This window comes from Protopterus annectens, chromosome 8.part0 (assembly GCF_019279795.1).
Source record: "Protopterus annectens isolate FY-2018-M chromosome 8.part0, PAN1.0, whole genome shotgun sequence".
NCBI classification, from domain to species: domain Eukaryota; kingdom Metazoa; phylum Chordata; order Ceratodontiformes; family Protopteridae; genus Protopterus; species Protopterus annectens.
Genome location: NC_056741.1, coordinates 1,678,400,694 through 1,678,422,908, shown reverse-complemented (window position 1 = coordinate 1,678,422,908; position 22,215 = coordinate 1,678,400,694). Strand labels below are relative to the sequence as shown.

General features: G+C 35.4%; 1 protein-coding gene across 8 annotated transcripts in view; it reads right to left on the bottom strand.

Moving 5' to 3' along the window:
- The window catches only part of PKNOX2 (PBX/knotted 1 homeobox 2), a 3,468,198-nt gene that overhangs the window by 3,208,018 nt on the left and 237,965 nt on the right, over positions 1-22,215 (bottom strand). The window lies entirely within an intron of this gene.

Sequence of the window (22,215 nt, the reverse complement as noted above, 5' to 3'; positions counted from 1 at the left end):
TTTCCATATTCATAAACTAGAGCTTCCAGTTTCTCATTTTTTTTGTATTATCTTTTGTTTTTTCTCTTTCCACATATCCATAGCTGCCATAACATAATCCTTTTAACCCATATTCCTAAGTGCTTCATTTCAGGATATCTGCATCTCTTGTTCCCTAGTTGCTAACAATTCTTTGCACTGTGGCTTTGATGCTTTGGAAGCATTAAGATGGGTCGTTGGTCATGGTCTGTTATCTGTAGGCATGCTTGATTAAGGGAGCCATCCCTTCTGTTAGTTGTAGGCATGCTTGGCTAAGGGAACAACCCTTTCCAGAGCACATTAAGTCTGAGATTCTAGATGCTCATCTGGACAAAGGCTTCTTGTCTGGACCCAATGTTGAAGCTATTTCAAAAAATTGAAGGAGAAAGCTAAATCTACGCAGACAGTCAAGGACCTTCTGAAGGTTCAGCCACCTGGGTTTAGAAGAAATTAGCCCACCAATGTCTGCTCCTTTCCTTCCTCTCAGCGAAGGAAAGATGGTGAAGGATCATTAGAGACAGACTTCAAAGGCAACAAAAAGATGTCAGAAAAACAGACTTCTAGGCCTAGTGGACCCCAACCACATGAGCCCAACAGGAGCTTAACTGTTCCCTTCCCCTTAAGACCCACCCTAACACTTCTCCTTCCTATTCCCCTCTCTTTCAACCTTATTCCATCATCTGCAAAAGTAGGCTGAAAGCCTTTCTTCTTCTTCCAGGATTGCACACAAATTATTCAGGACAAATAGGTACTGCACATTGTAAAAAGAAAGGTTACAAACTAAATGTTGCCTCTCTGCCAAAGCCTATAGGCATTCCTTTTGCTCCAAGAAATCAGCTTTTGGAGGTTGCAGCTCAAGTAGGTCTGCTGTTATAGCAGGGTTTCATAGAAATTGTCCCCCCATAAAGGGAAAAAGGATTTTACGCCAAACTTTTCCTACTTCCCAGAAAAGAGTACACATGGAGACCCATTTTAGACCTTTCCAGATTAAACATGATTTTACCAGTTCCCAAGTTCAAAATTCTAACTATTCAAAATCTCCTGCCAATGTTAGCACCTCAGGCATTCATGGTCACCCTATCTCCAAAAGATGCTATCTCCAAATTCCCATATCAAAGACTCATAGGAAGCATCTTCATTTCAGAGTGGGTGGTGAGCACTGTCAATTCTCTGCTCTGCCCTTTGTGTTGTTGACTACAAGCAAAACAAACAAAACCACATAAAAAAATCGAAGTTTATTGCTGCAAAGCTTTCGGTTAAAACACCTTTCCCCGGTGCTATTTAATTACAATTGATCCATACAGTTTAAATAGGAGCATCTTAAAACAACACATGACATCAGCCAGCCTATCATAAAACTCCTAGAACCCATCCCCCACTTCTAAAACTCATGGTTTAAAAAATCAATTAAAAAGTCAATGACGATTCCAAAAACCAAACAGACTAGGCTAAGCGCGTAAAAAAACAGTAATAAAGTAAAATCCACAGTCCGTAAAACTGTTCCAAAGAAGGCAACAAAGTCCATAAAATGAAACAACCAGTTGTAGTATCAAACTTTCTTTAAAAAGGGTGCTGTTAACTAATTAACCAATTAGAAAACAAATTGCCAATTACCAATTCAACAGCTTGTGAGTTTAAAATCATACAGAACCAGCAGCTAAAATATTAGAAACAAAACAAAACAAAACTTCACTTTTTTCTATCATAAAGGGATATAATGTCTATCAGTGCTCATATCGTAATATACACTGTTCTTATGTTGTATAAAAGTGTATACAAAAATTATAAATTAACATTTAAATTTAAATTTAAATTTAGCTCATAATGCTAACATTTAAATGATTGTTAGCATGGAACTACAAAACTCTCATGAGAAGAACCAATTGTTAGTTTTAGTGTTTAATTTTATAATTTTATAATACCTGCAGCTTATAAATAGTTAATCAATGACTCAACACTTCACTTCTTAGATGCAGCGCCATTCAAAGTGGAACCAAATCAAAAATATGACTTAGCTCCAAAAGCTCCTGCTGAGTCAAAAGATGTTACCTTTACAAGCTAATAGTTTTAAAATACAAGTGGTGTGTGCAGATGTCCTAATTTGTTTCAGAACCATAAATCTGAAACTATGTTCTTTATTGTCCATAACATTTAGATGAGCAGGTAAAGTTACCTGTTAATTTGTATTTCACATTGTTGATAAGCACATAATTACCTTCCTGCATGAATTTACACTGGTTGCACAATCCACATTTAACCATACCCTTAACTTTATTAAATGAACTATTTTGTTCATTTCTAGCAATGCCTTTAGTTAAATCCTTTTCCCTAAGCTAACTGGGTGTTGTGCCAACAATTGCTGTAAGTTTGTATCTTCTTCTGTTCAGGCCCCCACAGAATCTTGGTTAGTCATCAAGTTTTCCCCCTGCTCTATTAAGGATTTGTGTTTCACTTCAGATACAATCTCAAAAATGAGAGAATGGATACCCCCTAACAAAACACATATAGTAGCAAATTACATATATATTAAATGAAATCCATCTCTGGTTCATCACCCACGCCCCCCCCCAAACACCCTTAACACAGCTCTTTTGATGGATAGGGTGGCAACTACCAAAGTGCAGGAATCCATTTATAGATGTTACTAGTAAACATAGCCAGTTTTCTATCTTTGGTCAGATAATATATCTAAGCTAATTTTCACTCTCACTCACACCAAATGTGAAATCCAAGAAGTGGGTCATGGTCTTAATATAATCAATAAAAGGAGCCACCATAGGAACCTTCTTCCAGATAATAATGTCGTCTCGGTATCGTATCTTGCCATTACACAGTTGGCAAAAGACCCCCATGGGGTGCCCCATACTTTCGCCAGAAACTTGCCTATATATAATATTGTCAAAACTAAAAAGTTGTATTTTAACACCATTTCTAGCAACGTTTCAAACTGTAGACAAATGTTTTTGTTCCATTCCTTGTTCTCTCTAGAAGTCCTTACCCACCCAATCCCAACTGTTGTGGAATGATTTATGTTCTCTAGAAAGCTCCACTAATCCCTTACAGATCTCTTTTTTTTTTTCTAAGTATGGTTTTAAGACAACATCCATATTGGCACAAACAGACACAATAACCCCCCCTCCTCCTATATAGTCTGAAAGGGGGTTCACAGATAGATTTATGAAAAGGAAGGCATTCTAGGTGCTGTGATGTTAAGAAAAGAGAATAAATCTTCAAGCGTAGCCTTCACCCTATTAAATGCTGTAATAAACTCATTATAGTTTTTTTTTTTCATATGGGCATCATTTTTAAGGGAACTTAACCTTGATTCATAAAGATGAGCCCATTACCCTGTGTCGGGTTTCATTTGATAAAATCCGTTCCCTCACGTGTTATGTTTAACCTATGTTTATATTTTGTTGTTAAAGCTTTCAGCCAAAAACCTTAAATCTAGTTCACAGGATTTTTCAAAAGTTTTAAGTTTCCTATCAAGGGTGGGTTAAATGACATAAAGTTTAAGGTCCACAGAGTTTTAGATAAGTCCCCATACGGTCAGGGGACAAAAGACAGTCCTTTTGAAAAAAAAGTCAGCCATAGTTCGGCCTCAAGTTCCTTCTCCCTGGGTTCTGGGCCTGCCGACCTCAAGTTCTCCCCGTGGGGGGGGGCCCCAAAACCCTGTTAAGACCTGCTGTTGTTCATCATCCATTCACCATCCTCTTTCTTCATCAAAGGGGGATATTATGTTATGTCCCCCCTCTAAAAAAAAATCATCCAACCATATACATGTGTGAGCTCCTAGTACAATTTTAGGCGATGCCCTCTAACTTTATTACTGGTTGAGTTGATCTGTGGGGGGTAGGTTTAGGGTTATTATTCAATATATTGCCTCATGCAAGAAATCATAGTTATTTTTGATTTTTGTTTCTGAGCTACAAAGTCGTTCTGTAATTCTCCACTTGTGCTGTGTAATAATCTATCAGCATCACCATGTATTCAAAACAGTGTTTATCGGACTATCTTCCTGTCCAGGCATTCGTTAAATAAGAGATTTCGAGCCAGTTTTTACACCTGAACAGCAGTTCTGCAATGTTATTGATGTTAGCCTCATCAGTAGTCTCTGTATTAACTACCCTGTCGTTGTTTTTGTCAGTGGTCATTTGGTTGCTGATTTCTAGTAGCCAAACCGTAAGCGTACACAAGGTCATGAGTTCCAGAGTTCACATCAACTCTTTGCTACTAGCTAGCGTGCTGTTCTTTGTGTTCTGACTAAAACTGTCCATTCTTAACACCCCATCTTGGGAGAACAATGAGCCCTGCGAACAGCGCGCTTTCCGTCGGACATGACCAACTACGATCCCAAAACCAAACAGACTAAGAAAGAAAACAAAAAATTGAGGGAACAAGCTGCTGCAAAAAAGATAATAACAGATAAAAGTAAAAAAACAGTCCGGTAAAACTGTCCAAAAGAAAGCAACAAAGTAATATTAGGGTAATATTAACTTTTTATTAACACAAACACTCTTTACCTCCTTCTCTCTCCAAAAATGAACAAAAAAATGAAGTTGTAGTGTGTAATCAAAAACTTTTTTAAGCTGTTAACTAATTAAAATTAACCAAAACAAAAACTTCACTTTAAAAATGCGAATTATAGGTGTTAATATTTTTAAATTTAAATGTTTAAGGCTTAGCCTTTGGATGTTAGTACATTATTATACGTAATTTATAATTTTTATGATAGAAAGGCTGGAAGTTTTAAGTTTTGTTTTGTTTTGTTTCTAATATTTTAGCTGTTGGTGTGATTGATTTTAAACTCACAAGCTGTTGAATTTGTAATTGGCAATTTGTTTTCTAGTGGTTTAATAATTAACAGCACCCAAAAGAAAGTTTAACTAATTGTTACTTTTTTTCATTTGTTCTATTAGGAAAGAGAGATAAGAAAGAAAGCGATGCTGCTTGGTTAAAGCTTAAAAGCTTTAATGAGCGCATTGACTTTTTTTTTATTTTGTTCTTTCTTAAAAAGTCAATGAAACACATTCTAAAGACCAAAGTATGACAAGTATTAAAACAATATCAAACATCAAAATGTTAAAGTACTGTGAATGACAGATCACAGATTTTCCCTCTGTCGTTTTATTAATATAGGGTTTATACTAACTGCATTGTTTAGACCAGGTTTAAAATCAGCCTATAACCTTACTATCCATTCATATTCTTTTGTTTCTAAAATATTGTTCATATCCCCACCTCTGTTTCCCATAAACACATCTACTGATCTAAACATAAAACAATGTTCCTGGCCATTTTCTGTTATATGTTTACTAAGAGCATTTGTAATAATGTTTCTTCTAATATCCGACTTATATTCCACTATCTGCTCTCTCAATTTCCTGATAGTTTAGTTTTTCCTACATAAAATGATGAGCATGCCACATAGGTAGCCGAATATAATACCTAAGTGGTATTACAATTTGCCGAACAGTGAAACACAAATTCTTTATCTGTTAACGGATGTTTAAAAGTATTTCCTCCTTCATAAATATCATTACAGCAGCTGCAGTTAAAGCATTTTACAGTACCTAATTTCTTAATCTGACTCTTCTTAATTCCTGATCTAAAGTCTTTATAACATAATTTCCTTTTCAAACTTTGCGAGTTTCTATATGCAAAGTACGGTCTTTCTCCTATAATTTTTTGCAGTTCTGGCATTGCCATCAAGATTATCCATTTCTTTTCTATAATTTTCTTTACCTCCCTAGTATTCATATTAAAAGTACTAACATAACTAGTTACACTATCCCTTTCTTTCCCTGATTTTATTTGATGCACTTCACCCATTTCCAAAACCGGTCTATAATTATTATGTCTGTCCTTAATTACTTCCTCAGACTTCCTTTATAGTCTCCACACTATAACCACTTTCATAAAATTCTTCCATCATGATCCTAATTTGTTCATCAAATATTACATCTTCTGCATTTAGCATACTTGCCCTAATCAACTGAGCTTTCAATATACCTTTAAAGGTGTGTGGTGCATGCATGCTATACCTATTCACATAGCGATTCCCATGTACTTCCTTTTTATGTATACTAGTTTCAATTTTCCCATTCTTATTAGTCAAATCAACATCCAGAAATGCAACTCTATCTTTTGAACTTGTCATCTTAAATTTCAAAAAGTCTGTAGTTGGGTTTAGATAAACTATATACTCATCCAACTCTTGTATGCTGCTAGCCCAAATTAGGAAGGAGTCATCCACAAACCTTTGATAAAAACAAACCTTACTATTCAAAGCATTATGTTGGCTACATATATAGTGCTTTTCCCATTCATATAGTACCAAATTTGAGTAGGTATTTGCCACCAGGGTGCCCATAGCTACCCCGGCTAGCTGTAAGTAAGGTTCATTATCAAAGAGAAGAATACTTTTAGTCAGTACAAGCTCTAATAAAGTACAAATATTCTCAGTTTGCCTAGCTTGCAATTTTATTTCAGTATTTAGAAAGTCTTGTATCGCTTCTATCCCATAACGGTTAAGTATAACTGTGAATAGGGATGTAATATCCAGAGTGACAAATAAAAAGTCTTTAGTTTGCTGTTTAAGATACCACTTACATAACTTACATAAAAAATCAGTTGGATCCTTCAAAATACTAGGACATCTTTCTATGTAACCACATAGATGCCTTTGCAAGTACTTAGAAATGGGTTCTATTATCCATCCACCCCCGAGACACTAGGTCTCAGGGGAGGATTCTCTACAGATTTATGTATCTTCAAAATCCCATATATTTGGGGAATTTTTGGACGTGGGACCATAAAGTAATTGAACTGTTCTATCGTTATATCATTTGATAACTGTATGTCATAGATGGCCATATTAATATCAGAAATTCATTTTTTAACATCATGAAAGGTTATCCTTTTAAAAGTTCCTACATCTTGTATTAAACATTTAAAGGTGTTAGGTAATTAGTTTTATCAATTAACACTAACACCCTCCTTGCCTGCTTGTTTAATAATTACATCCTCATTATTTACCAAATATTTCAGTGCTTTGGGTTCTTCATATGTCAAATTGTACATTTTTCTAGACCTTGGCCTGGAATATAAATCTCTTAACTCACTTTCAACAATATTGCTGAAAGCTATTACAATAGGACAGCTTACACGCATGAATGTAAGAAACATAATTTCTTACACGTCAAGCTATTACTAATTTCATTAGCTTTAAATATTAATTTTAAATTAACATTTAGCACAAATAATTTCAAATCCGTAATTGCTTTAACAATATCATCTGAGTCATTAGGTATAAACTTGAATCCTTTCCCTTTAATTCTTAATTGCGCTTCAGTTAAGTCATACTTGGATAGATGGACAGTACCTTGTTGTATATCTACTCTCATCGTGCTTCTCTGTTCTGGAGTGCAGGACTGCTGTTTTTCCTTTTTACTCCGTTTACTACATCCTGCTACTGACGCTGTAATGAACGTCCCCTCGATGGAGCATTCTGTTGAATTGCCACTTTTTCTGGCAGTTTTAGCTGAAAAGGAACAAGTGAAGATATAATCGATTATAATCGAGTATGAATTATGAACATAAATGGTAGATCTATATGAAGTATTTATTTATCATCACCACGCTTTTTTTACATTACTGAAGTAGTTTTAATATTTTATTATAGGGACCCATATATTTACACATTTCTGTGTTAGGTTATTTGGGTTGACAGTGGTTTTTAACTGATTAATTAGCACAACAACATATTTTTTCCCTCATTGATTTTATTGCTTCAGACCTATTGTTGGAAGATGTTTTACGATTTGTTCAATTTTTTGTTATATTTTGTTTTTATTATATATGTACAATTTCCAACATACATTTTTAATGAATGTTATTAATGGTTTTCCCACGATGTTAACGCACAGCAGATAACAATTTTTTTTGTTTGAGTCTAAAATGCATATTAGATGAATTGAAGTTAATAGGTAATTAATTGATTAAAGCACGTGGTTTTATTGAAAGTATATAATCTGAACCATTTGGTTATTTTAGTAACTTGATAAAGCTCGGTATTATACCGAGCGAAAGCACTTGTTCTGAACTGTTGGAATCGTTGTATTCAATAAAGGGATTGCTTCGAGCTACTTGTGTCGCTTCTTCGCCATTAATCCTGCTTCTTGACTTTTGTTTGGTTCCTGTTTGTACATTGATTCTTGGTGAAGCTTTATGACCGAGGGAGATGACACAATGGACTTTGTGGATACTCCTCAAGTTTTGAGGAACCCTAGCGATGGTGGTCCGATTACACGAACGGAATTCAACCAAGTACTAGTTATACTTACACAGCTGACTGACTCTCTTAATGCCTTGAAAGCTGACTCGTTTCCATCGTTGCCTGGTAACCAGTTACAAACACTGGAGCAGTGGAAAAAGCGTTCCCCCAACATAATAGCAGGAAGATTACCAGCTTTACCGTTGGACCTTCTGGGTCATCTAGCACATGGTTCATCTGTTGCTCGCGACATGGAAACGAGTACACTAGGATTACAAACGGATTCAGTGGATTTACAACCACAGTGTTTTAATTTTAACAGTTGGACTGAGCATCAGTTCATTTTCAACAAAGGTACTGTTGCATTTAACAATATCAATAATATTGAAAAAGATTTTGACATTTTAAGGGACAAACTTTATGCTTATAAAAGTAACCAGTTGGAGATTAATTACCTTAAAGAATGCGTTTCAGTTAAGCGTGTACCGAAAGGGCTACGCTTCTTTAAATTTCCCAACATTGTGCAACATGGAACTCCATACTATTCTAAACTATGTGAAATCTTTGACAATGCTGGTTTACAGGTATTAAATGTAATGATAGCAGAGTATGAGGCGAAGGCCAATACTTTGCTAAATGAGCTTACTACGTTAAACAACTCGTTAGTCAAAGATTCCAACTTTGCATCTGTCAAGATTAATTATGATAATGTTTTTAAAGAGGTAGACCAATTTTGTGTAAAAATTTTGAATTGCAAAATGCGTAAGTTAGAGAGAGACTTGACAGAGCATAGAGAAGGCATTGTTTATCCTTTGCCTGGGCACCAACGTAGATTTAACAACCAGACATACAATCCAGTTAACCACACTCCTGTGTTTGACAAACAATCTGCTGCATCTGATCCACCATTTCATAGGAGTGAGAGATTGGCAGAAAAAGAAAACTCTTTCCAGGATTTTCAGCAACCCCCGGACAGAGTAGGGGGGAGGGGACAGAGATACTACCAGCAAGGTTGGAACAACAGACACAATTAGTTTTACACCATACTAATTTTGAAGGATTATTTTATGAAACCATAGAAGACTGTACTGTTGTTAAAAAGGACAATTTTTGTCATTTATAATTATACAGACTTGGAGGTGAATGACTGCACTTTCGGGTTACTCTCCCGAGGTTTTCATTTTGTTCCCCTACGTCCCTTTAACTTAACTCAACTCCTTGTTGATTTAAAACTTTTTGCAAGGCAGTTAAATTTAAGCATGTACTTTAAAGGGCAGACACAAACTAGAAGGGAACTCACCCAAAAGAGTACTTTCAACCCCCCCACGCATCCATCTATCAAGGTTTTTGAGGAATTAGTAGAGAGAGATTTGAGGGTTTTACACCATCAAAACGCCCACACTTTTCATAGTAACTTGAAAGAGAATGAAGCTCTCCTGGTTAACGTCCTCAATAACAGAAAGATTAGAGTTATGAAACCTGATAAGGGTGGAGGGGTTGTTCTTATCTTTGGTACAGATTATGATACCCATCTTTTTGGGATGTTACAAGATTCGGAACAATATGAAGTGGTCTCAAGGAATGAGGTCAATCTTGCTATATCCAAAATTAATTTTCTGCTCACTGACCACCTATTACAGGGTGTGATCAATGAGAAATTATTTAACTACTTGCATGTAGTTAAACCTAGAATTCCCATCATTTTTGGAATTCCGAAAACCCACAAAGGGGTACATCCCTTAAAATTTAGACTTATTGTGTCCGGTGCTGGTAGTGTCACTGAACCACTTGGTAAATTTATTGATTTCATCACAAAGAATTTTCTTTTCTCTTTCACAAAGATTTGTAAGGATTCCTGGGATTTTCTAAGAAGTATTCAGCCTGAATTTTATGGAGTTAACTTGCTTATGATTACAATAGATATAGTAGAGCTATTTCCTAGCATCCCTCATAACATTGGAGTGGAATGGTTTAATGAGGTATTGAGTTCTGAGGCCCATCTGGGGAATAAAGTTACTAATTTAGTAATGGAACTCATGGAAATTGTATTGGAAAACAATTTTATTTATTTTAATGGTGAGTTCTACAAACAAAAGAAGGGAGTAGCTATGGGTGCTTCATGTGCCTCACTTTACGCTAATTTAGTTCTACACAGATGGGAACAGAAGTATATTTTTTCTACTGAATGGGTCACATTGATCACCCACTATAAGAGATATTTGGATGATATCTGTATCCTGTGGAATGGTTCGCTTGAACAGTTTCATGAGTTTTTTAAATATTTAAATCTTACTACTTCCTTCTTATCTTTTACACATAACATTAATTTAATGAATTACATTATCTTGATGTGACTTTATATAAAGACACTTCTAGTAATTCTTTTCAGTCTAAACTTTATAGAAAACCAAGTTTTTCCAATTCCTACCTCCACTTTGAAAGTGGTCACCCCTTCTTTCAGAAGAAGGGAATTATGAAAGGTCAGTTTATTAGGGCCTCTAGAATGTGCAGTACTGTTAGAGACTATACAGAAGAAATGGAAACTTTAAAGAAACTATTTTTAGACAGAGGTTATCCACCTTCATTAGTAATTGCCTTAGCCGACAATGTGACACTCAACAGAGACACAAAATATCCACCTTTATTGGGTAAAGGACCTTCTCAGATTCTTGAACATGAATTAGAACCTAATGCAAGATTGCACAATAATTTTATATACACTTACTCTATGGGTTCTTTTGAAATTGAGAATGTGATTAGAAAGCATTGGCCCTTACTTACACTACATGATGAACTGAGTAATTTTGTTGATTTACATCCAAGCTTTGTTAGAAAAAGGGACGTCAATCTTAAGCAATTGTTTGAGAAGAAAATCTTGGTTAAATCTAGACTTGACAACCATAAACCGGGCACATTTAAATGTGGGGCCTGTAAACAATGTTCTGCTATTTACAATGACTCGACCTTACTTATTCCATCTAGAAATTACCTTTTTAAGGCCAGTTGTCACTTTAATTGTTCATCTAAGGGAGTTGTCTACCTTGGGGTATGCACAGTACGTGCAAGCTTTTACATAGGCAAGACTGAAAGACCCCTTAGGAAAAAGGATCTACGAACACCTTTATGACCTTTCAAAAGTTAAAGAAACCAATGCTTTCTTTAAGCATTCCTTACTTTGCCCTGACATGCAAATTAAATTTCTGGTGTTAGAACAGGTAACCCCAGATGCCCGGGGTGGTGACTGGGAAACGACACTAGAATATCATGAGTTATTGTGGCAATTGAGACTAGATGCTGGCAGACCACCGGGTCTCAATGAAAACATCAACATTAGCAGTGTTCTTAAACTTAGGATGGCCCAACTATAGTGTATTTAAACCATTTTTTACATATCCATTTGATGTGGGGTTATTACATCTAAATGCAAGCATTCGATTTACTTCTTGCACATTTTTTATACTGGGTTTATTATTACTATGGTAGTCCAGTTTTGCTGAACATAAGAATTCCAGGTTCGTATTATTCATCCTTTGTTATTTGCCTTGTTGGGTTTGATGAATATATGAGTCTTTATGACATATAAGTATGAAATATGAAGTATTTATTTATCATCACCATGCTTTTTTTACATTACTGAAGTAGTTTTAATATTTTATTATAGGGACCCATATATTTACACATTTCTGTGTTAGGTTATATGGGTTGACAGTGGTTTTTAACTGATTAATTAGCACAACAAAATATTTATTCCCTCATTGATTTTATTGCTTCAGACCTATTGTTGGAAGATGTTTTACGATTTGTTCAATTTTTTGTTATATTTTGTTTTTATTATATATGTACAATTTCCAACATACATTTTTAATGAATGTTATTAATGGTTTTCCCACGATGTTAACGCACAACAGATAACAATTTAAAAAAAAACATTTTTTGTTTGAGTCTAAAATGCATATTAGATGAATTGAAGTTAATAGGATAATTAATTGATTTAAGCATGTGGTTTTATTGAAAGTATATAATCTGAACCATTTGGTTATTTTAGTAACTTGATAAAGCTCGGTATTATACCGAGCGAAAGCGCTTGTTCTGAACTGTTGGAATCGTATTCAATAAAGGGATTGCTTCGAGCTACATGTGTCGCTTCTTCGCCATTAATCCTGCTTCTTGGCTTTTGTTGGTTCCTGTTTGTACATGCGCTTCAGTTAAGTCATACTTGGACAGATGGACAGTACCTTGTTGTATATCTACTATCATCGTGCTTCTCTGTTCTGGAGTGCAGGACTGCTGTTTTTCCTTTTTACTCCGTTTACTACGTCCTGCTGCTGATGCTGTAATGAACGCCCCCTCGATGGAGCATTCTGTTGAATTGCCACTTTTTCTGGCAGTTTTAGCTGAAAAGGAACAAGTGAAGATATAATCGAGTGGCTAATTTTATTTTCATTTACATGCGTCTGGATAGTATCCTGCTGCTCTCGACTATATTTCACACCGGCTTTGGGCCCACTTGTTACATCCCTTCACCTCCTTCTTAGCGAGCCGACGTTATACTATTCGTGTAAGCTACTAAAGGCAGGGCCAGAGGTGTCTCCTAATTGGAGGATGTAGATGGTTGAGCTGACGTTCCTCCATTTCTATTGGAAGGTTGCCGTTTGTCCGCTTCAGGAAATTCGAAAGTGTCCAACTCATTCATCTGACTTTTCCTTTTTATGTTTAGACTTTTTGGGTTATCCGCCCTCGGCTAAGAGAAAATATGCCCCTACTTAAAGTCACTGACATCACGAAGCTGCTTGTGGCTTTTTTTAGCCTCCAACTTAATGTCTATCGGGTGCATATGATCCAGCGCATTTTGATAAAGATTCATAGAGTTGGTAAAGAAGGGCATGTTGGTTAAGTCACTTTCTAACTCAACTATGTTTTCTTCCAAATCTTTTTCTATATTTTCAAAATAGGTGTTCATTAGGCGCATATAATCTGCGCTCAGTTTTAAGTTTAGTTGCTGACACTGTTTTAAAAGATTAGGATACGTATTGTTGTATGAGGGCATTTTTAGAATTCTAAGCCCTCGAGGAATAACACCCAGCTCCAAATAAGCTTGAAGGCTTAACCACTGCCATTGGAGCTGCTTGTATACTTGTACCTTTTTCTCAAAAGTATCTAGAGTTCTTTCAAATGTTTCCACAGATTGGTCAGCGGTTCCCAAAGATGTAGGTGTATTAAAAGTCAATTATAACAGTGGATTACCTTCTTTCAATAAAAGTCCTTTTACTGAGCCACTTGAAGCATTGATTCCATCCATTAAGCTGGCTGATACAAACACACTCCTTGTGGTAGTGACACTCACAATATTGACCACAAATTATAAACTATAAATCAAGCTAATACTATAATGCAGGAATAGTCCAGATATAAGCAAAGCAAACAAAACCACGTAAAAAAATTGAAGTTTACTCCTGAAAATCTTTTGGGGTAAAACACCCTTCCTCAGTGCTATTTAATTACAATTGAGCCATACAGTTTAAATAGGAGCATCTTAAAACAACACATGACATCAGCCAGCCTATCATAAAACTCCTAGAACCCATCCCCCACTTCTAAAACTCATGGTTTAAAAAATCAATGAAACAAATTCTAAAGACCAAAGTATGACAAGTATTAAAACAATATCAAACATCAAAATGTTAACGTACTATGAATGACAGATCACAGATTTTCCCTCTGTCTTTTTATTAATATAGGTTTTATACTAACTGCATTGTTTAGATAACCTTACTATCCATTCATATTCTTTTGTTTCTAAAATATTGTTCATATCCCCACCTCTGTTTCCCATAAACACAACATCTGCTGATCTAAACTTAAAACAATGTTCCTGGCCATTTTCTGTTACATGTTTACTACGAGCATTTGTAATAATGTTTCTTCTAATATCCGACTTATGTTCCACTATCCGCTCTCTCAATTTCCTGATAGTTTTTCCCACATAAAATGATGAGCATACCACACAGGTAGCCGAATATAGTACCTAAGTGGTATTACAATTTGCCGAACAGTGAAACACAAATTCTTTATCTGTTAACGGATGTTTAAAAATATTTCCTCCTTCATAAATATCATTACAGCAGCTGCAGTTAAAGCATTTTACAGTACCTAATTTCTTACTCTGACTCTTCTTAATTCCTGATCTAAAGTCTTTATAACATAATTTCCTTTTCAAACTTTGCGAGTTTCTATATGCAAATTACGGTCTTTCTCCTATAATTTTTTGCAGTTCTGGCATTGCCATCAAGATTATTCATTTCTTTTCTATAATTTTCTTTACTTCCCTAGTATTCATATTAAAAGTAGTAACATAACTAGTTACACTATCCCTTTACTTCCCTGATTTTATTTGATGCACTTCACCCATTTCCAAAACTGGTCTATAATTATTATGTCTGTCCTTAATTACTTCCTTTATAGTCTCCACACTATAACCACTTTCATAAAATTCTTCCATCATGATCCTAATTTGTTCATCAAATATTACATCTTCTGCATTTAGCATTCTTGCCCTAATCAGTTGAGCTTTCAATATACCTCTCACATATACCTCACACACAGACAACCACATACAACTTTTTTTGTTTTCATTTTTTATTTTACACTCACTAAACAGCAAAAGTAATGCTTAGCAAGAATATAATGTCAGCCGTTAGTTTTTTTCAGTCCGTGCTCCACGGTAGCTTGATATTGTGCCGTGAAGCAGCGGAGTTGTTTTTCAGCGGGCATTACTTGTACATTAATACCCTGCTGGAGAACGTTCTTTCTCCAATCTGGGTGCTAATGTACCGTTCACCTATTCTCTAAAAGGAATTAGTCCCCTTAGACCAGCCAGAAGAGCTCCTTATCCTTTCCAGAAACTCATCTGTGTTTTATGAAAAAACATAATCTGTCTCCTTCTGTGGCCAAAGCAGCCATAACATTTTTATCACAGAAACAACTTTTCCTGCTGCCCGTACTTCTGCAAGAAGGGTCTCCGAACTGCAAGCCCTCACATGAATTCAACCCCTTCTGAGCTTTCACAAAGACAGAGTTACTCTCAGGACTAATGCCTCCTTCAAGCCTAAGGTGGTTATTGAAGCATCCCTAAACGAATCTATAAACATTCCTGCTTTCTTTCCTGACCCATGAAATAGAGGGGAGTGTACCTTCATCCACTGTTAAATCAGCCAATTCTTTGTGGCTTTTGCAAACAAGCTGGAAAGTCCTATTAGCAAACAGACTTGTGAGGAGATCCCCCCCCCAGGGAAATTTTGGAGGCTGCCACTTGGTCCTCTGTCCATACCTTTACTAGACATTACAATACACCTGCCTTTTCCAGAACTAGAGCTGGTTTTGCCTCTGCAGTTTTGCCAGGTTTGTTATCCTGAGATTCATTTCTTTAAACACCCCCCTTTTATAGCTTGGTAATCTGCCCTTATTGTTAGTACTGCATCAGTGAAGCACAATGAACTTAGCATGGTTGTGTCTGCTAACCTTAAATGCAGATCTTCAAGTCTCTTCATTATTACAGTAGGTCTGCTCCCGCCTTCTCCTCTCCCTCTGTGATCCCTTATGGCTGGGGTGGGCACCTCTTTTTGAAACACAGTAGTGATAGTACCCAGTTTCAGACCACAAACGAAGTTACACCAAAACCAGTTTATTCGATAAAGCTTTCGGGTCTACACCCTTCATCAGTATAATTTTACAACAGAAATGAGACATTTAAGTAGGAGAATCAATTAAACAAATGCTTCAGCCCAACCCACTCACTCACTAGCCTAAAATTATTTAAAAGGGCAACCCCATACACACAAGAGAATTTTTATATATACATACAAAGAATTTAAATTCACTTTAAATATATCTTAAAAATAGCTTAAAAATATATGCACATATATACATACAACACATACATGCATGATTCACATTATTCAAAATAAATTAATTTAAACATATATTTATACCTAAAAAATATATAATTATTATAATAGAATAATGCCCTCTTACTATAGCTAACAGCTTCATAATTTTTCTCTTTGCTTCTTCACTAATAAAGGTTTTAAGTTCACAGCATTATTCAAACCTGGACTCATGTCTGCTTGAAGCCTAATGATCCATTCCAATTCTTTTAATTCTAGGAGATTATTAATGTCTCCCTTTCTTATACTAATATTGACTGCTGCCAATACCCTAAATTTAAATATATGATTACTTCCTTCTTCCATAATATGCTTACTTAAAGCATTAGTTTGTAGCTTTCTTCTAATGTCTGGCTTGTGTTCTATTATCCTTTCTTTGAGTTTTCTAATAGTTTTGCCTACATAAAATGAAGTGCAAGCTAAACACAATGCTAAATATACAATTTTTTCTACATTGCATGTGGTCAGTGTATTTATTTTATAAATCTGTCCATCAGTAGGATGTTCAAAATAATCTCTACCCTTAAATAAGTCATTGCAGCATGAACAATTATAACATTTCCTTGTGCCTATCTCTTTCTGAGTTGTAGGTTTACTCTTGAAATCTTTATAACAAAGCTTTTGTTTTAAAGTTTCAGCACTTCTATAAGCCAAAGAAGGTTTACTTCCCACTATAGATTGAATTTTAGGTATAGCTAACAGTATGTCCTACTGTTGGACAGATTTATAAAATAAATACACTGACCACATGCAATGTAGAAAAAATTGTATATTTAGCATCGTGTTTAGCTTGCACTTCATTTTATGTAGGCAAAACTATTAGAAAACTCAAAGAAAGGATAATAGAACACAAGTCAGACATTAGAAGAAAGCTACAAACTAATGCTTTAAGTAAGCATATTATGGAAGAAGGAAGTAATCATATATTTAAATTTAGGGTATTGGCAGCAGTCAATATTAGTATAAGAAAGGGAGACATTAATAATCTCCTAGAATTAAAAGAATTGGAATGGATCATTAGGCTTCAAGCAGACATGAGTCCAGGTTTGAATAATGCTGTGAACTTAAAACCTTTATTAGTGAAGAAGCAAAGAGAAAAATTATGAAGCTGTTAGCTATAGTAAGACGGCATTATTCTATTATAATAATTATATAATTTTTAGGTATAAATATATGTTTAAATTAATTTATTTTGAATAATGTGAATCATGCATGTATGTGTTGTATGTATGTATATATGTGCATATATTTTTAAGCTATTTTTAAGATATATTTAAAGTGAATTTAAATTCTTTGTATGTATATATAAAAATTCTCTTGTGTGTATGGGGTTGCCCTTTTAAATAATTTTAGGCTAGTGAGTGAGTGGGTTGGGCTGAAGCATTTGTTTAATTGATTCTCCTACTTAAATGTCTCATTTCTGTTGTAAAATTATACTGATGAAGGGTGTAGACCCGAAAGCTTTATCGAATAAACTGGTTTTGGTGTAACTTCGTTTGTGGGCACCTCTTTTCCTATGCCTTTCTCCTACCAGTCTTTGCAAACCCTCCTTCCTGTTCAGGTCAAAAGGCTATTGTTAATACAGCAGTGCACTGGGGATTTTTTGTGCATCTTGTGTTCCTAGCCTGTGCCTCAAACTCTGGAGCTCCTCTGAGGGCAAAAAAGACTTGAAAAATGACAATGGCCATTGACACTTATACTCAGACATCCTAATGTCAGAATCAGACCATCCAACAGCCCAGGAGGAGGGTTTTAAATCTCTGGTATTCAGTCTGGCCAAGGGCTACTAAAGCAAAGATAATGCATACTGTTGGCACTGCCATAGTGAAGATACTCAAACATCTATATTTACAATAAGTAGACATAATTGTACTTTATGACTCAACGTCCTCTAACCTTGGCCTAATTAAGTCTTACATAAATATTTTCATTTGCACTTTTTCTTGGTTTCCACATTCCTCTGCTTTATATAAATCTTATAACATTTCTGAAATATCTTTAATATCTGTGTAGGATCTGTGGTTATTTTTCTTGTTACAGGCACCCTAAGTTTGGTGACAACCCTCTCTACTTTCTGTTGCCTAAGTCATTGTGCTCAAGGTGAAGAGCAGGAAGGGGAGGGATGCTCTGTGACTCGGCATACGTTGATCTTTTTCTGGAAAGGAATCTCTTTTGTTTGGTTTTGAAGATTTCTTGTCTTGACATTTCCTTTTGGATGCCTGAATTTTGTTTGTTTTGCCCCTTGAAAGAAGATGTTTTGCTTGGAGAAAGTGGGTACATGAAACAGCCAAGATATCACAAGCATTAATTTGCCTCTGTTATCCCACTGTTTCTGAATCTGTGTAGCAGAGAGTCCAAACACCAATTCAGAACTTAGAAGTGCATTCAACATTTCAGAATCCTTGAGAATATCGACGCATTAAAACTCACCTCTCAAAGCATATTTCAAAAACTTAACTCAAATTTGAAATAATTTCATTCAGTTAAGACTTTTGCTCTTATGTAAGGATGCAAAAAAATCGCCCTAACTGCATGCACACTGTAAAATAAATTTCCACTTATGGCCTTAATAGTTTAACATTCTAAAGGCTAGGATGCTAGAAAGAGACATCCTTTTGGCCTGAAGACCTAACCATTTTCCCTCTTTACCAGGGGTGGGGGGTGCAGGATTAGATGAAGCCAAGAACTTTTTTATTTGAGCAGACAGCTGGGCAAAACCACAGCTGGTCAGTAATCAAATGGGAAAAGAGACCTCTTATTTCCAAGGAGACCCTATATTTTATCTGAGCCTTTTTACAGACTGCTGAAATAGATACTGGTCTCTTGCAGGCAGCTTTATGAACATCTTCAAAGGCTGGTAATACAGGGGGATAGTCACAAAGTTGGGCACCCTGCCTAGCTCTGGGGTAGTTCCCAAGCGAAAACATCACTAAATCTAACAAGCATTTTAGGAAAAGTGAACACTTGCTTGGACGTATGCTCAGGTCACCTTCTGAAGAATCAGAGTGACTGAACTCCATGTCAATGAGGAATAACCATTTTCCTCATCAGATTCCTCATCATACTCTAAAACAACAGAAAGGTCTCTAGCCAAACAGGCACAAGAGTCATGTATGGGAACATAACCACCAGAATGGGCTCTCTGCAGAACACTCCTAGCCAGGAAATCCAAATCAGCCTTAGAAACAGCTATAGTCTGATTATCAGCCATGTGATGAAGTTTTTTTTTTTTTTTTTTTTTTTTATGAGCTTCACAACTAGATAAACTATCTGGGGACACTGTATTATGTCTGGCATGAGGTCTTTTACTCCAGACTACTCCTGATCCTACAAGGTTTCATTCTCCCATAACTCTGCCAGGTACCAGAACAGCTTTGGAGGATATGTCTAACCCCCATTCCATAGTGGCTGGCAAAGCTACACTACAGGTAGATGGAGCAAAAGGTAAGTGGTCTGCAGGCTGAGCAGTGACACAGACAGAATCACTAACTGTAGGCTTAGGCATATTTTTAATTTGTGTTTTTCTTTTCAACCAGATTTAATGGGAGGGGACCAGAGATATGATCTATCAACTCAGAGGAAAGAACACCACCAAAATAATAAACTGACAGTAGTGGATAATGTATCACAATGAGCACTTAAAGTCTCTAGTAATAAGTATGTCCCCACACAACTAATCTCTGCCAAACTGGTCTGGTATCACAAAACACAGTTTGAATTATTTTCCAACTGATAGAAGTTAAAGAATTTTCAGTACACAAAATACAACGCAACCAATGTGCCAAACTAGTCTTAGAAATTAGCTCCACACACTTTAACCACATTATACTGTCACAAAATAATGATGAACAGCAATTTAAACTATATGTTCTTGTCAGAGAGAGTGTAAAAATCTCCACAGTACATTCAAATAACTTCATTCACAGTAAAGCTGTGAAACACAGAGTAGAGTCATCCATAAAGCAAATAATGTAAACATGCTGAAAAATTGAAGTTCTACCATTCATCTGTGAAAAGATGAAACTAAAGCACAGCAATAACAGTAAAGACAGACCTCTACTGTCTAGCAGTACACATACACACTGCACGTCTGAGAAAAATACTAAATGTTTCCTCAAAAACAATAAAATAAATTTTTGTCAAAGACAGAAGGCAAATAAACACTGCTACAAGCAGAAATTACCACTGGACTTACTGTAAACAATAACAGAAATAAAAAATTAAAATAAATACTTTTTTAAATAAGCATAAATATAGGAGAATAATAAATACAATAATAAAACGAGAGGAAGGGTGTCCCCAAATGGGCCTAATATGAGCAGTAAGCCAGAGAAGTCAGCAATGGATCTGTGAAGAGTCGGAGGCCTTTCTTCTTTGGACATAAAAAAAAAAAAAAATGAACACTCACTTCCTGTGATAGCTAAAGGCTTCCGTCCCATGATATGCTGAGCCAATAAACTGTCACAGGAAGCGAGGGGGAGGGAAATCTGAGCTTTTGAAAGTTTTCAGTAATTTGTAAACTTATGAAAAATTTGTTAGAGGAGTACTAGTGTATAAACAATTTGTCATAATTGGGATACTGTAAACTGACATATATTATTATGTAGTTTTCCTATTATGCAGATGTTCTAAGCTACTATTTGTATTGGACTATTTGTAATATTGCTATATGCACAAGACTATTTGCAATATTCTCTGACTATCTCTGCTGTCCTTGCCTACATGGCATGGGTCATACCTGGAGGATGTAAAATCCAAATGAATGGTGCGATTAGTGCTCCAATACAAACTGAATAACCGAAAAAAGCACCAACGTTGCGAGTCCTTAGTAAAAGTTTAATAAAATATTGTTAAGTGCTTTCATCAACAAGTGTGACTTCCTCAGAACAAAGTAACAATTGAATAGACAAGTTTAAATACACAGAACCAGTTAACTATTGGTTCAAAACTACCCAATGCTGTTCAAAAAGAGTTTACTACTCATGAATATTTAAACTAAAATACCCATAGTTAAACCATATTTACAAAGGGTGATAAAAATATTTTTTGTTCAACAACACAGTTGCTATGAAGAAAACTTTTAAACATACACATATTGTTGCTAAAAATCAACAAAATTCAGAACACCACCACTACTCTGTTACTTGCAGAGTTCTTCAAACTAAATACAAGTAAGATAAAACTATCTATTGAATATTACTTGTTAAATATATGAAGTCTTATATATTGAAATAATGTTGAAATATTTTGTTGTATATAAATATTTCCCTAAAAAAATGCTCCAATAGTAAGTACACATAAATTAAGTTAAAATTTCAAACTGATTTGCTTTCAATAGATGTTACAAAATATGAGTGCTATTAAACTGAATCTGCCTTTTCTTTTAAGATTGACATTATTGTTACATGTTCGTTTAATCCTGGTGGAAAATCTGCAGCCAACTTTAACTGCCATAAAAGTTCCTTCTTATGTAGTGCATTTTGCCAGTCACCACCTCTCACTTCAACAAATATAAAATCAAGAATGGCAAACTTGAACCCTACAAAATTCATACATAAAGTACTATGTTTGTATAAAGCATTAGTACCTTTTCTATTTTTAATGTCGTATAGATGTTCATATATCCTGGTCTTTAATAATCTCTCTGTCTTGCCAACATAAAACGAGGAACAGGTATTACATTTAGCTATGTATACCAATTTGCTAGAGGAACAGTTGCCACTTTTAAGAAAAATATAACTTTTATTGTGGTTGTCATTTGTAATAGAACTGTCTTGTAATATTTAGGAGCAACAGGAACATCTACCACAGGGTTTGCTTCCACCCTTTTTCACTTGTTCTCCTGTCGGATTACTACCTCTCTCGAATAGTAATTTCAAATTTGGTCCTACCTTTGTAGAAAATATTGGTTTGTCACCCAATATTCAGAATATCTCACTGTTAGTTTTAAAGACGGTCCAATTTTTTATTAAAATTTCC